The 14,912-nt window shown below is 39.2% G+C and overlaps 1 protein-coding gene across 1 annotated transcript in view; it reads right to left on the bottom strand.

The window, feature by feature from the left end:
- The window catches only part of LOC136255556 (protein NLRC5-like), a 48,669-nt gene extending 33,757 nt beyond the window's left edge, over positions 1–14,912 (bottom strand). Inside the window, exon 1 of the mRNA XM_066048352.1 lies at positions 14,896–14,912. The gene's annotated coding sequence lies outside the window, so the exon portion shown is untranslated. The remainder of the gene's footprint in view (positions 1–14,895) is intronic.

The following is a 14,912-nucleotide window of genomic DNA, read 5'->3' as shown; positions in this document are numbered from 1 at the left end:
TGCCTCTGACAAAATTCTTGGTAGTGATATGCTCTCTCCACTGTTGGTATCAAGATACGCCCAAAATAGTTCAGACAGATTGGTTGTGAAAGGTGGTAAGACTCCTTACATCAGGAGCCTATATCATTCAAGTTTCTGTAAAATAAAGCCTTATATACATTCCATTTAATGTAAGTAAAAATGTAATCTTGCAAATTGCCTAAAACTTTGGAGGTCTTTACAATTCGACATGCCACCTCATCAATACCTTCTCCTTCATTACAAAGACGCTGTCCCATGCAGGTAAGAAAATTCAGTCATTATCTCTATTTCACCCCCTAACATCATCATCACCAATGCCAGCCCCCATAGCCATACCCTTGGTTTTGGGATGAATTCAGACTGACCTGCTCCTTGAACAAAGCTTCTTCCAACTGATTTAAACACACATGTCCAGTGCTGCTGTAAACTTTCCGGTGCTTCCATAGAAGAGATGTTGAAGGTGCCACGCTTTTCAAAATTGTCAACTATGCATTCCTAGATCCCTAGGTACAGAGTTGTATGCCTTCTTCAGATCAATAAAAAAAAACAATTGGACAGGTGATCACCATGCTTCTGGGTCTTTTTCCATCAGTTTTCTAGCAGCAAAGATCGTATCAGTGCATCCTCTACCTTGTGGAAATCACACACTAGTACTGAGAGTCAGGGAGCAACCCCACCTGCAGATGTTCCTGGACATGTTATAAAGTAACCTCAGGCTTCTCATTAGTATACAGGAGGTGAAGCAATGGTGGCAACAGGCTAACAGCCATAACACCCTACATAAACACTCTGAATATTCAATGAATTTTTAAGATGTTCATGCCATCAACCTACAACTTCCTCTGGTTCCTTAGTCATGCTGTTCACCAACAACCTTCAAATTACAGCAGTCTGTACTAGTCTGCAACCAGAGAGAACTTCATTTAACCCTATGCTGCTCCATCTAACCTACCCATCCCCTTTCTGCAGTTGCCATGCTACAACTTCATTGGAATGCAGCTACGTATACTGTACAAATTCCAGACCCTTTTAAAGTTTATCCAACATGCTGCATCACTTGTCCTTTACTATGTAAATGTTTTACAAGCCTAAAATAGCCATGCATAATACTGTTATAATTGTGGGATACAAAGTTTTAAAACACTGTACAAATCTGAATAAACACTGTTTAGCCGTACAGTTTCACAATCACTGTATTCCATTTAAACAGACTTCACTGATCAATAAACAGCACACACTTCAGTCATTGTACTGCTCTACTAGCGAAGTACGCTTTAGAAAGAAAATACAAACTGACACAACACTCACATGCTTATTTTTTGATATTCAATAGAACATCAAAACTAGATCCACTACTTTCTAGCCGTGTGTCACGTGTTCCATTATCTTATAGTTTCTTTACATCAATATCACGACAACAAAACCTGTCTCAGTAAACTACTGCACTACAGTTTACTTCAGATTTCACTCTTTGTCATGAGAGACACACTTCAGCAAGTTCTACACATTTTTCTCCATTCTTATGGGGTCCACTCAGGTCATACCACTTTCTCATCCCACACTTGAAACAAAAATCAACTGTATAGATTTTACAAATTTTGCAAACTATGTGTAATAAGGAAGTCAGCTTACTAGGAAGTGCTACATAATAGTTGGTAACATGGATGTGCTAGAGATTTGCCTGATATGTACACTTTTCCCTCGAGTGCAGTACGCTCTTGGGCATTGGGTGTACATATCAGGCAAACCTCCTGCTGCCATGTTTTAACTTCTTTGAAAACATTACTACGTAAGTGCAAATTATCCATCCTTTGATTCATCATTAACTATGTTGAAAGCACAAGTTATCCTTTCCTTACTTCATTGTTGACCATCCAGTGCTCTTCACTATTTTTGTAATGCTTGCCCTGATCATAGCACTGAAATTGTGAGCACCCAGAATAAGTGAGGTATCATCATCTTGAGGACCACTATCCAAACAATTGTGCAACTCTTCTTGAAAGAAATGATGATCTCAGGCTTTAAGGAGCTTTCACATGCACAAAGCACCATGTAATGTATTGTGCCTCCTTACAGTGCATGTCATCCTGCAACAATTGATGACTGTGTAATGACACAAGCTGAACCCTCTACACTGGAAACGAGCATGGTGAACACCATAGCCCATTTTGAAACTTATGACAAAGCAGATAATATTGAAGAGTATTTTGACAGATTGCAACTGTTTTTGTTTTTTTGAAATACAAATAGTGAAAAACAACAGAAAAGTAGTGGCTTACCTCCTCATCAGTTGTATCGGCTTCAAGACATAGTCAGTGCTGAAAAACTTGACAGTGCCAAGGTTACCAGCTGCTTGTGAGTTGGGACAATTAAAGACTTTGTTGGTGCAGCATTACAAGCCCAAACCATGGAGCATTTGCTTTTCACGAGAGAGACCAACACACTGGGGAGTCTATAAATTATTTCTCAGTGGACTATGAAAGTTGGCACAGTCCTGTGATTTCGGAGCATTGCTGGAGCAGGCCTTGCAAGGCCGCTTCATGTGTGGTCTGAGATGCAACAGCACCTATTGTCTGAAAAGTGCTTGACATTGGAAGAGGTGATAACCTTAGCAACAGCCATGGAAATGGCAGTTTTAGGGCCACAAGAAAAGCGATGAAGACGTACAGTATGTAAGCCAACAGAAACAAGGGTGTGACCCTTATCAATTTGGCTTTATGCCGGGAAGATCATGTTCTACCCAGTTATTGCAGGTATTAGATTACCTTACTCAGCATTTGGATAATGGTTATTGTGTTGATGTAATCTACTTAGATTTTCAAAAAGCGTTTGATACTGTCCCACACCAATGTTTATTACAAAAGTTAACTTCTTTTGACATTCATGGCAATCTCTTAGAATGGATTAAGAATTTCTTATCTAACAGAAAACAGCAAGTTGTATTGAATGGATATAAGTCTCGTTCCTCTCCAGTCTCCAGTGGTGCCTGTGTTAGGCCCTTTACTTTTCACTATGTTTGTTAATGACATTCCATCAATTGTGTCTAGCCCTGTGTTCATGTTTGCAGATGATACAAAGATTTTCCGTGTGATAAGAAATGAAGAAGACTATGTTACATTACAGAATGACTTAATTTGCCTTTACAGCTGGCCACAACTCTGGCAATTGAAGTTTAACATCTCCAAATGTAAACATCTCCATTTTGGCCCAGCTCACCATCATGGCTTCTATTATATTAATGGAACTCCTATTGACACAGTTACATCCCCCAATGATCTCGGAATTCTCTTTGATGACAAGCTTAAGTTTCATGATCATGCCGCTAAAGTTACAACCAAAGCTAATCGAATACTTGGCATGATCAAGAAATCTTTTGAATATCTTGACTCGAGTATGTTGTCTAAATTGTTTACCACACTAGTTCGACCCATCTTGGAATACGGTAATGCCATTTGGGGACCACTATTCACCCTTGATCAGAGAAAGGTTGAAAAGGTACAACGTCAAGCTACCCGTCTCCTCCCATCACTACATGACAAATCCTATACTGAGAGGCTATCAATACTATCCTTACCATCACTGTTGTATAGACACCAGAGGGGTGATTTAATTTTTCTATACAAAATTCTTAACAACTACTTCAGCTCTGACTTTACTAATCTATACACCTACTCCACTACTACTACTACCAGGGGACACCAGTTTAAATTGTTCAAGCAACATTCAAGATTGTTATGCAGATCTAATTATTTATGAACAGAGTGATTAATGAGTGGAACAGTTTACCTACCTCTGTTGTAGAAAGTTCTTCAATTAACACTTTTAAATCGCTGTTAGATAATTATTTTTTAGATTTTAGATTTACTTTTGTATAACGCATTGATCGGGTATACAGGCTTTTTACCCGTATTTAATCATAATCTTGACTTCAGACATCTATCAGAAAATTGCTGGTATAAAATAATGACATGTTGAGGTCACCCAAAACTATGAGTCTCCTGCCTGATAACTTTTGGCTCTGCTCCTGTTCATTACTTTGCGCTACATGGCGGTAATATTCACATTTGAATTAGTCTCGTGCCCAGACCTAGGGTCCGCAACGCGAAAAATCGATATCCTCCAATCAACTATCTAACTCAGGGGCGGATCTAGGATTTATAAAAGGGGGGGACTAACTCAAGGTACTAATCTCTTGGGTAGAAGTGTGCGAAGCACACTTCCCAGCATGCAAAGCATGCTGGAACTAGGGGGGTCTGGGGGCATGCCCCCCAGGAAAACTTTGAAAAATAAATGCTAAAATACTGCAATTTGGAGACAATTCCACATAAAATTCATAATATTTTCTGCCTGTAGATATTTTATATACTGCCTTTAGATTATAGGTATGGCTCTCTGAAGCATTTTGCTAATGGAAAAGTTTGGGTAGGTACAGACAACCAAGTACATGATGCACCCCTCTCACAATTGCACAACACTGAATAGGTGCATGTTAGAATAATAATGTTGAAAGTGGAAAATTTTGAAATTTGAACAATACAAGATTGAATCTGAGAGCATTTTCAATGGTAATTGTGTACCTGAATTAAGTATTGCCATGCATATTAACTACACAAGTAGATGAATGAAGCCCTTTAAACTGACCAATGCACTTCGTTGTATGTATAGACGCAGGCAGATTTGGAAAAATTCCATAACAGAACCAACTACATGTTTCCAGTGAATGTTCTATTAGAGTAGTTAGTTGACTGCTCTATTAGAGTATCTCGATCTTGTACACCTCCAATGCTGATCCAGGTCCTTGTTGCATAAACGTTAGCATAAATCCACTGATAATACCTTGAAAAGATGTTTATAAGGTGGTTTTATGAGTATTTGTATTATTAGTGATCATATAATTATGCTAAGACAAAATTTCATTATAATACCCAGCATATTGATCAAGTAAAGCCCCCCTGGATCCGCCCCTGTAACTATTGTTATGTGTTAGGCCAAGTGTAACTTAAATAACACCAGGTTGGCAGCCAAGTTTGTCACTTTCTTCTGGTAGAAAACGATACAAATGTCTTAAAACCACGTGATGTTTCGTTGCAGCAGTTCGTAGGGTTCTTCGTATGCCACGATATTCACTCTCAACATTGTTCAAGTAGTCTATCATCAACTCAAAGTATTGGTGGTTTGATTTTATTGGTCATGCAGTTTCTGGTGGCAGCACGATCTGTGCAGCTTTTTGGCGACAGACAAAATGTTCCTTCCTCTGGAGCACAGGACAAGCAGAGCAACAACTGCGCCGTGGGTCAGCAATGATCAGTACTAGGTAAAGTACCTGCATGCGGAGTATGATTATAATTGAAGCTTGTTAGCCATCTGGCTGAGCCATCTATATGCTGAAATTCGGCCAAAATGATGCGATTTTTGCAAACAAATACCAGAATGGTTGATATGTTCTATACCATATGCGTATTTTGTACCATACGCGTATGGTACATACCATATGCGTATACGCGTACGGTACAGCCATACGCGTATGGTACGGAAAATCGTACCATCTGAGTATAGCTAACCTGGTATGCGTATAATATCAAGCAGAAGGTTTTTACACTGCCTTACCTATTGACTACGCCTGATGGCACTCTGCTTTCATTTCTGTTCGAAGGAGGGGGAGGGGCTAGTCTTTCTGTTCATTTCATTTCATCAAAGTATCTGACATTTCATCAAAGTATCTGACAGTTCCACAAAATACATGCAATAGAGCCATCACCCATATAATTATGATGGTTTATGTAAGCACCTGTGGATTATTTTCTTGATGTCTTCTGACTTTTGTACATATTGATTTATTGCCTCATCCTGCTGTCTACTGCCTTATTTGTCATGGATTTCCATCTTGCATTTTTATAATAAATGACTTCATTTATCCACAGTGTAATTGATTTGAAAGTACACAAGCTGCTATACTGTATATGTTCTTTAGAATAGTTGAGTTAAAATGACCAGATTTGTGAACAGGTACCTTTTCCACACATTTTACATACCAGAAAACAAAATGATGTAACACTTGACTCCTTACACTGATAAACTTGCTCTTAGTATCAAAATGCAGATAGATACTAGTAGCTACTGTACACTCATGGATAATTGCATGCAGGCATGCGCAATTATAAGGTATATGTTCAAAAACTTATGAAACCCCGAATTTCAAAATATGCATGGGTCAAATTTTGTCTGTGAAAAAGTTACCTTTTTGCAAATCCAGTCACAAATTATCTAGCTGTTGCATAGCAATTGCACACACTGACAACGTGTGGTAAATTTTAATTTTTGTTTCTTCTTCCACACAGTACATTGTGGCTGCAATTGCTATACACATATATTGCTTCTTATTGGATTCATGATCCATTGTTGATACAATGAAAATTCAAAAACTAGGCCATTATTACAAATGCTACTCCTCCTTCATATCTATAATAGAGTTAATGATGCATGTAATGTAATGATGTGACATGATGTAATATAATGTAATTTATGCATACCTGTAACATTATTATTGTGTACTACTGTAGTTGTAAGAGTTAGTTGTTATTGTGTACTTTCAGTTATTGATTAATAATATTATATACAGTAGTCTGTTTTGCCTATAAATGGTCTGCCTACACTTCCCTACAATTAGAACAATACCCACACATAATATTATGTGTTTACAAATACTCCTGAAGATAGTCAAAGATTAGTACAATAATTAAAAGCTATATAGAGCGATATTACCCAAAACTCTACTAGGGGTTTCTCTATACTTGTATATATGAACTTTGTAAAAATGTGTTTGGGTTTAAAGGTGCCCAATTATCCCTTCAACATAAAACAAGAGTAGTATGCTCCTTGTCTTACTCAGAAACTGAAATTTGAAGTTTGATCTTCTAAAGCATTATTTAGGACAAAAGACATTCATTTCTTTTAGGCTGTAGAATTGTGCCAGCATATTGATATTCACGATTTTTCAATGAATATAACTGGAATGCATACACTAAGCCAGTAGAGGTAGCATTGTAGCTAAACATAAACATAAGATTTTGATATAATTATCCATATACTGCGCATTCTGATTGGTTACAACATAGCAACCATATTAAATAATTTGCATCCATTGGCAAATGGAGCCAATTTTTTCAGGCATATATATATTATTTCATTAAATATTTTATTCTATTGTTGCTACATATAATCTATTGTTTACCTTTAATTTGTTAGTACACTAGCTTCCACTTAAAAATGGATATTTATATGCCTGGTGGCACTAAAGGTGTGTTGAACAGACAATTTTAATCAGATGAGCTCGAGAAGTACAATGTATAATGATTGCTCAAACAGAGGAAGACCTGGAGAATGTTGATACAATAACATTGAGGGAGGTAGCAAAGAGATATAACTGTAGAGAAAGTAATGTTTTTAGTTTGCAAATTAATGTAAATCTGCATGGCTGTAGCTTAATATAGCAATATTAGACACGCTATACTCTAAGACTGATGTGCATAGTAATTAATTGTGCAATAATTTTTTTTAACTGTAGTTCGCTGAATCTTTGCTATTGAATGAGGCATGTACATTGCCTGCTGAGATGAAGTAGGAAAACACAACGTGGCAGAGATTTTATGGTGAGTTTATGAGTTCTAATGTATAGTTCAGTAATGAATGTATATTAAGTAGCATTGTTTTATTATTGTTAAGTGCGTTGTATAGCTACTCGCTACTTACTGTCATACTTGTGGATGGGAAGACAATGTGTTTAGCTACTCTTATCTGAATGTACTCTTTAAAGTTAACAACATCCACATTAATTTGTGCTTGTAGGTCCAGTGTGATGAATATACTATTTACGGTATGTATAAACAAGAAAAGTACGTAAACAAGACATTGGATCTTCAAAAGAAGAAGAGTGTACATAGTATATAAAAATGCAAATACAGTGAGGAGCCATGCTGCACAACTGATGACACTTACAAAGTTCATTTTTCCAGTTATTTGCTTTGCACAAGCAGTATATGCATATATTATGTATAATTCAGTTAGAGCTTACTAGCTACCATGCATGTTGTAATTGCTCTCCTTGCTTATTTACCCAATTCTGTTGTAAATTGTCAGTTATCCACACTTATAATTGAGTATATATATAAGACCATCTGCATGCTTCTGATAGCTACTGTATAAAGTAGCATACATGCACAGTACCATTTATGTAAAGTTCTGCAGACAAAGTGAGGTCATGTACATAAGATTTAGGTACATTAGTATAGGACTATAGTGGGAAATGCATGGGCATGCATGGCAAGGATAAAATGCATGCAGTGTGCTGATGAATAAATTTATAGTTACAGCTCAGTAGTAAGCAGATTATTGTGTTGTGTTCTAAGTTTGCTCAGCTACACTGTTAAAATGAAAAGTAACCACAACTCTCAAGGAGTTCCCAGTGTAGGGAGGATTTAACACCCCTGGAGAGTAACCATTACTCCAAAGGAGTAACTGGGGAGTAACACATGCTCTGAAGGTGGTGTCACTTACTCTTCAGAGTAATGGTTATTCTCTTCAGAGTGTTGGTTACTCTCTATGGGGTGTTAAATCCTCCCTACACTGGGAACTCTCAGAATGGTGGTTACTCTTTATTTTTAACAGTGTAGAAATGCTTGTAAAGACAGCCCATTGTAGCTAGGTGATGGCAAGACTAGAAGATACTGAGAAAAGGCATAATACGCATATGGTACGTACCATACGCGTATGTCTATACCGTACGCGTATGGTACGGAAAATCGTACCGTACGCGTATGGTATGTACCATACGCGTATGGTACATACCATACGCGTACGGTACAAAATACGCATATGGTATAGAACAGATACACCAGTGAGACAGTCTCCAACAGCAAGGATACGAAGCTTATAAATACCTAACAATACGGCCATCTCGCCCAATAAACGCATAGAGCAATTCAATGCATGAAATAGGCACTCACGTGATCGATATTCAAATCTCGGAAAATACAACTATAATCTATTCCAATGACGTTATAATCACTTGGAATCAAGTGACAATCAGTTTGTGTGCATTAGGTTCAGCATCTCGATTAGCCCAGCAGTCTGAGACTCTCCCTATGATGCCATCACATCATAAAACACACCTGCACTGGCCCAGACCACGCCTGAGTGAACAATTTTTTTACAAAAGGAGCACACTGCATGGTTCCTATTCAGAAATGAAAGCGATTTCATGGGTATTTCCGCGATTTGAATTTCGATCACGTGAGTGCCTATTTCATGTATTGGATTGCCCTATGCGTTTACTGGGCGAGATAGCCGTATTGTTAGGTGTTTATAAGCTTCGTATCCTTGCTATTAGAGACTGTCTCACTGATGTATCAACTATTCTGGTATTTGTTTGTAAAAATCGCATCATTTTGGCCGAATTCCAGCATATAGATGGCTCAGCCAGATGGCTAACAAGCTTCAATTATAACCATACTCCGCATGCAGGTACTTTATCCAGTACTGGTCATTGCTGACCCACGGCGCAGTTGTTGCTCTGCTTGTCCTGTGCTCCAGAGGAAGAAACATTTTGTCTGTCACCAAAAAGCTGCACAGATCGTGCTGCCACCAGAAACTGACCAATAAAATCAAACCACCAATACTTTGAGTTGATGATAGACTACTTGAACAATGTTGAGAGTGAATATCGTGGCATACAAAGAACCCTACGAACCGCTGCAACGAAAAATCACGTGATTTTAAGACATTTGTACCGTTTTCTACCAGAAGAAAGTGACAAACTTGGCTGCCACGCTGGTGTTATTCAAGTTACACTTAGCCTAACACATGGCAATAGTTAGGTAGTTGATTGGAGGATATCGGTTTTTCGCGTTGCGGACCCTACCAGACCCCACCCACTGCGTTAGTGGGGTCTGGCGACTTACGCTACGTTTTTGGGCGGGTATCACTCTTTTCACCCTATTTCATATCCCTACAGAACTTAGACAAAAAACGGTAACCGAAAAGGCGTAAAAAGGTGCATTCCTGAAGGGGTATCGAACCCGGGATCCCAGTGTGATGGCCCAGCTAGTCTGGCGCCACCCGCCCCTTCGCAAAAAGTGCGAATGGGGCGGGCGGTGCCAGACTATGTGTTACTTTTTAAATATTTTTTTGTTTTGTTTTTTTTATTTTAAATTTTTTTTATTTCGGCCCTAATGGCACTCCCATCCTCCCCGATCTGTGGCTAGAAGTTAAACCTAATGTAATCTATAAAAGGCAAAAAGCAGCTAAACCTACAGAGCCTACACAGTCCATCAAGCCCGGGTTAAAAAATAAATAAATAAATTTAAAAAATAAAATAATAATAATAAAAAAAACACACAGACCTACAAAAACACCGCATGGACTGCCAGCATACACACAGCAAAACCCCCGGACAGGGGCCTTAACAGTAGCGGATCTAGGAATTTATAAAGGGGGTTTCCAGTTAGTCTCGCGTGGCCAGACCCTTTCCGCGCGGCCGCTTATCGATTAGAGATTATAAGCGACGCGCCTTGTAGCGGGCCGCTTATAATCTCTAATCGATAAGCGGCCGCGCGGAAAGGGTCTAGCGCGCCGCTTATAATCTCTAATCGATAAGCGGCCGCGCGGAAAGGGTCTGGCCACGCGAGACTAGTTTCCAGTTTAGAAGGTGGAGATATACACTGACATTAGATACGCAAAAGTTTGCACTACATTGTCTGGTTTGGTAAGGTGAGACCAAAAAAAAAAAAAGGTCACAGCCTATTGACAGTACATAAAATACATAAAATACCTTAAATAACTTGCTACACACTGCTTTAATAGCTACTGTGACTGCTCTATTAGAGTATCTCGATCGAGGCGCACGCCGCAATATTAATTGTTACGCAATCATTTTTCAAAGGGGATTTCCGTAGAAACTTTGAAACCCCCTAAATCCACCACTGCTTAAGAAGAAAGCCCTGCAGACTACTGACCGAACTGCAAGGAGTGGGAGCATGAAACATGGTTCAACTCCCACAAAGGACTGCCAGGCAACAGGCTAAATAGATGTAAAAATGTCTGGGCATTGTGGTGCCACAGACAAACAGAGTTGCTCTAGCAGACGGTGGTATGCTAGGCTACGAGAAATGCCATTTGTTATGCCACTCCTGGTGGTTGTCCTCAAAGCAATATCCTGCAAGACAGGATGACTAGCAGCAAACCACAAACCCAAGCACTCAACCACCAGGGGGACAAAGACACCTCCAGCAGCCTGCACAAGCCATCATGGTGAGCATCCTGGTCTTCTTCTCCCTTAGCAGCAGCCACACCTGCTGAAACTGCAGACCGACCCAACAAAGATTCCTGTAATGGACAACGCACAGTAACATCGAAGTACGCAGGCTTCCCATGCACAAAGTCAGGGTGATAAACATCACCCGGGCAATCCAATCAGGAGCCAGCACACCGTTGCTTTTTACAGCAACCAGTGTTGTCCTGAAGTAAAGCATGATATATCACCTACGTATACACATGGGTCCATGTCCACAGCCCAGTAGATGATCTACGTGCTACTGATTATGCTACTGCTGCTAGCTCCCTTGATTCCCTTCTTTTCTATGTTATAAATGTGACTTACGAAGTAAGCTGTATATAGTAAGAAGAACCTAACTCTAAAGGTGAAGAAGAAGCCAAAGCTGAACTCTAACCCTAACGCTAATACTACTAGACGCTTCCTAAAGTCGACTACTCATGGCAACTACTGGATGCTTCCCCTAAAGTTGACTACTTGCAGGAACTACTGTACGCATCCCCTAAAGTCGACTACTTGTGGCAACTACTGAACGCACGCCCTAAAGTCGAAGAGAGAGAACAACAACTACAGTAGGAAGTCTGGATGCTTTTGAGCTTAATATTACGAAAAGTGGTGAAAAAAGTAAAACCCATTTTTGGGGCCGCCACCATATTGTTTATGCATGTGTATCCATGGTTCCAGTCAGCCATCTTCATTGTTCTAGCCTATCAAATTGTATTACAACTGAATTAAAGCGTTTGTTTGGTCAGAAGGAAAAATGACGTGGGGACTAAAACTCTTGCGTTTGTCACCAGACCCTACTCAACGCAGTGGGTGGGGGCACGAGATTACATTTGAATTAACTGATCACGTGACACCGGTAATATTACTCTAAATAATGCACACCTCGAAGGCTTTGTTACTAGCGCTAAGGAACACCCACTGCTGAAGAGACTTTTGAATTGCGTGAGATCGATGGCTGTGTGCGTGTGAGCGCTAGAAAAAGGTTGAAAGCGTGTGACTTGACAGGCCTGCAGTACCTGACTCTAGTCTCGCGTGCCAGACGGTTTGTATGGGGTGGAAAATAAACCGCCGCCCCCACACAAACCGTCTGGCACGCGAGACTAACCTAACTCGACACGATACAGTACAAGGTAGGCATTCCAGTATCCGAGACTTTTTAATAATAAAAAAATCCTCCGTATACTCCCCGATAAAATCCTGGCACAAAATAACAGCTCGTGTTTAACTTGGGGTTGCTCCGTCGTCCGAGCTCCAATGAGGATGAAAATCGCTATGGGATTTGTCCACACGCTGATCATCATGAAAATCTTAGTTTTATCGTGTACGTCTATACATGTAAGTAAGTTTGTGTTGTTTTGTAATCTTTTCAAACCTTGTAATGTATGTAGAATACTTTAAAACGTACTGCCGGGTGGAAGGTAGTCACTGGTGCTTACTTTAAAGTGCGTAGTTCATTTTCTTGGGTTAGCGATTTTCAGCTCCAGAACAATTTTCTGATGGCTGGTCATCAGCTCAAAAGTATAAACCACTTCAAAGTCGGCCGCCCAACAATGCTGTAATTGAAACCACAACTCCACCTTAGGAGTATATATTGTTGCATCATTGCGGCACCTCCACTTCAGTTGTTTACTTTTATAAGTTAACTTGATGTTCTTGTTTACTTGATATAGCCACTTTCCTATGGGTATACACCATTTTATTGAGAAGTGTGCAGTAGGTGAAACATATTATGTTCACCACAAAGCATACAAAGATCACTGAGATCCGATAAGATCTGAAGTTACTCTCATTACATGTATGAACTTGCAGCTAGAAGCAATTGCAGTTTCAAGATATGTAGTCCAGATTGCTAGATGGCTAGCTGATTCAATTATGCCATTTTTCCCTTAAAATGTATGGGGAGTACCAGACAAAAAATGTACCCTTTTTCAGTTCTTAAGCACTGTGCATGCCAAAGTAGCTAATTCCAACCCAACAAACTATATATTTCTGAGATCGGCAATCAACACCCTATCTTTTGAGCATATAAAAGTCCATTTTTCCAAAATTTAAAAATAGGGTTGAAATGCCTATACAAGGCTTTACATCCTGCTCTTTCTTGATCACTTCACCAACTCCTATACATCACTCGAATCACCATTCATCAAGGATTCTGATGAGCCATAGAGATCTCTGTAAATCAAAGTATACGGAAGCTATGGCGCCATGTTTAATAGACGGTATAATTTTCACGGTGTAAATTTAATAGATGGTGTACCTACCTATCTACTACCCGGCACCTGTAAGTGTTTTCTTAATGTTTTTAACATTACTGTAGCTATTTGATGTTGAACTATTCCGTAAAAGTGATATTTCTATGATTCTAGTTTTTACACGAGGAATTAAGTTTAGCGGTTCCACCTTTAAACAGTATCAATGTCGGAATGTCCTGTAGCTACGTGATAGTAGTTATTGCAGATTGCATTTTCCATTTAAAAATTGCGTGCACGAAACTGAAATGCTTTGTTATACGGAACAAGTTTGTGACATTGGGACTAGCTTTCCATTTTGTAAAAGTACCTCTGTGAAGGATTTTCTTTGAAACCGGTGTGTATTAAAGTAGCGCATGCTCGGTGCAATTTTTAACAAAAGGAAATACAATCTGCTGTACAGTAACCATAGATATTTGAGTACACGTGCGTAGGCTCTAATATCTATTACAGTATCTATGCACCTGTGACCTACATTCACCTCTCAATACTTTTGTAAAGCAGGCCATCTACCAAATCACTCAGCAGAAATGTGAATCCCTTTAATGTTCAGCTGGAACTGCTTACTAAAAGTAAGAACAATATGAGATTTTACACATATCTTATTAAATTATCCTACACAAAATTAGGCCGCTATTTTTAGTGATGAGGTTTTGATGTGGAAAAAAGGTTACAGATGAGCATTTGGGTGAGTTTTGGCACAAACTTGCAATGAACACATTTTGAACATGCAAAACAACTGTCACAGAACTAAACCATTTGGGAAATTAACTACTGGCTTTTGCTGGAGCTCAGGTGACCACGCATGGTGTGTTTAATAACACAGAGCTTCAGAAATCACTATACCAGTATAAGAAATTTTGCTGGAACAAAGCCATCTGTACTGAATCTATTCAAATGTATTCTTGTTTCAGTTCTCAAGGGATTCTCTAAGACCCTTAATAATTTTTGATTCAACTGCAGTAGAAAGTAGCAGCAGCACCAGCAGTAAGCAACAGCAGCAATCAGCAGCAGCAAACAACAGGAGTGGTAGGCAGGTAGGCAGATCTAGAGCTAATTGATTGTGGAAAGCGGTGGTAAGTTAGTCCATTCGCAAGTGAAATACAGTATAAGGTTTAACTGGATCATGATGATGCTATTATGAGGCAAAAACATTTTAGTATGCTTGAGTACACTACAGTTTTATACATAAGGATTTGTATGTACAGGGTACAGGTATGTATACAGCTCAGTATAGAATCTATGATGTATACATACATGCACCTTCTAGCTATAGTTAGCTCAACTACTCACTTAAAGTGCTCTTTCAC

Source organism: Dysidea avara, chromosome 5 (genome assembly GCF_963678975.1).
Source record: "Dysidea avara chromosome 5, odDysAvar1.4, whole genome shotgun sequence".
In the NCBI taxonomy this organism is placed as follows: Eukaryota; Metazoa; Porifera; class Demospongiae; order Dictyoceratida; family Dysideidae; genus Dysidea; species Dysidea avara.
This window is presented reverse-complemented; position numbering and strand designations above follow the sequence as displayed.